We start from the raw sequence: 2,668 nt of genomic DNA, 5'->3' as shown, positions 1-2,668 counted from the left end.
ATTGTAATTTCTCTAAAACTTCAGACCACATAATTCTGTATTTGACTAAACTGTCAGGACCCTACCCTGTTCTTATAAAATAAAAAGCTTGCCATTATTTTTGTTTATTAATTTCTCCCGAAAATGGCACACATCCACAGAAAATTAACATTTTGCTACTTTCCTGAGAAAGACAAATTACAACAATTTCCAAAATGAAAATATAAAGCATATTCATGAAAGAAAAAATTGCTTTAGGGACTTCCTAATTGATGTCAGCCAAACTTTTAAAAACATAAGTAGTTTTATAATAGCATAACTACTATTTTATGATTATCTTCAAAGTAAATTGAATCAATACTGGAATGTGGGGCTGCTCATACAATTACACATAGTATACAGCAAGAAGATAGGTAGAAATGTAAAGTGTTTTGGTAGGTGGCTATGTAGTGAAACTACTTAACATCTATTCTACTGCTCTTGTTACCAGGCACATGATAAGCTGAATATAGCAGCTAGCTATTGACTTAACCTTTGAGTTTTTTGGCTCTTGACATGTAAGAATTCTAATATTGTGCCTGAGCAACACTGAATAATAAATGATACTACTTTGAAAATGTGTGTGGTCCTGTGCCTATTCTATTTTTTATGAGCTGTTTTTCATCTGAACTTAATCCTTCTAATCTCTTATTAAATTCCTTATGGCATATTTATCCTCAGGAATGGCAAGACGTATAGAGCATCCCCTCCCCATTTTCTTTGTCAAATAATTATTGCCTGATAATGATGTGGTAGAAATAGCAGCATCCATGGAAATCAAGGCTGAACTACTAATGAATGTTAATTCACTATTTAATCTGGTACATTTATTTTGCTGCTCTTGTTGGCCCTCTGATCTATGGTTAATATGCCATTCTATTCGAGCTTATTACTGTTGGAGGTAGGGGAATGGGCATTATATCAGTGAAGTTAAGTAATTTTACCACACTTTATCTCTTGCTTTATAAATCACAGCAGGTAACATAATTCATCTTAGTAATATATTCATAAAGCAGTCATGTGGCTATAAATGTAATAGTAACAAAATAAAGTTTTTCTTTTAAAGCCTAAGAACTGTTCATTTAAAAATATTGTAGATTTCATCAGTTTTCTGATGATAACAAAATTACTTTGCATTAACCTCTTGAAAAATGATACTACTTCTGTATATAGATTTTTTTTTCAGTTCCTGAAATTTTAGTTGAGAACCCGTAATTCAAAATTTTTACATTGTCATTTGGAGAATGTTGGGTTTCATCTGTTGAAAAGAGGAGATTTTTTAAAATGGTGATACAGAGAACATTATAAATTTAAATTTTCAGTATTGGCAAATTAGATTGTATAGGCCCCTAACAATGTTTGTGGAAACAAACACAAACTGAAATAAGAATTTAGAAAATAAGGATTTAGTCATATACAACTCACTCAAGACCTTCTGCAAGGCACCTAATGTCTCTGAACTTCTGTTTCCTGACCAGAAAAGGAGAGTATCAGACTAGATTTTCCTTCTAATGTTCCTTCCAGCCCTAACATTCTCAGAGCAACTGCACTTTATGGGTCAGAGAATAATAACTATAAATAATGATTTATTTCTTCCGGCAAAAAAGGCATGTATACTAAATTACTGTTGTTACAAAACATGGGAGGAACAGAGCATAATGAAAAGAACATGCAGTGACTCAGACTGGGGCTCAAATCCGAGATCCACCATTATGGCTTTGTTAAGCACTTCGTGTAATGCTCTCTTCCAGTTTCCTCACTTCTATCCCGGGAGTGATCACTCCTCCTTGATAGGGCTATGTTAACAAATCACCATACTGGTGTGCAGAGCTTAGCATAGTGCCAGGCACAGTTAGTACTCAACAGAAGCTAGTCATTATTTTGTTGTTTTTGTCACAGAGGACTACTATGAGGATAAAGGCATCTGGCACAATTTAGGTGCTCCAGAGATGGTACCAGTTCTTGGATCCTTTTTAAAAGTATCAGAATACATGCAATTGAAGCCTAGGGTTCTAAGACTAGTCACAAAGTATGAGAAAAGAAGCTTTAAAATGGTTAGAAAACTTCCCAAGCCATGAGAATGAGGCAAGGAGTTTCTTGGTAAGGTCGATAATCCCATACTGGGGAAGCAGGCTAATGTTGTTGGCTCAACGTAGACATCCACTGTGGTAGCATTAAAAAAAATACCAGTATACAAATTCGGATAAGGGAATCAAAAGGAAATAAGAACACCTCAAACAACCAGGAAGCCAATTTACTCAGTGAGAATTCTTTCTAGCATCCAGGCCTGAGCAATATGCTATGCAGAGTTCTCGTTAATAGGCTTGCCTCAAACTTCCTTTACCTTCTCTGGCTGCTTTTCTCACTATATTTTTGACACAGAAGAGCACTGTACTTGTAATTCAAATATTTATTCTTCTGTGCAGTAGAACTGTGATTGTGGATAAGCCTTTTAGCCCCTTGGAATGTGTTTTCTCCTATCTAGAGAATGCACTGTAATGAAAGAATTATACAATATAACTGTTCCTATGTAATGCATCTCAAAAGATACATCCCTATAATTTCAAATTATAATTTTATAGTTGAACTTTCCAAAGGTTGGTTTGCTCGAAATGAGCTAGGTCCTCTCAGTATCACCCCAATTATTTCT

The sequence above is a fragment of the Pteropus vampyrus genome, unplaced genomic scaffold (genome assembly GCF_000151845.1).
Source record: "Pteropus vampyrus isolate Shadow unplaced genomic scaffold, Pvam_2.0 Scaffold2, whole genome shotgun sequence".
Classification (NCBI taxonomy): domain Eukaryota; kingdom Metazoa; phylum Chordata; class Mammalia; order Chiroptera; family Pteropodidae; genus Pteropus; species Pteropus vampyrus.
The sequence above is the reverse complement of the archived record's forward strand: the minus strand, read 5'-3'. Positions refer to the sequence as shown.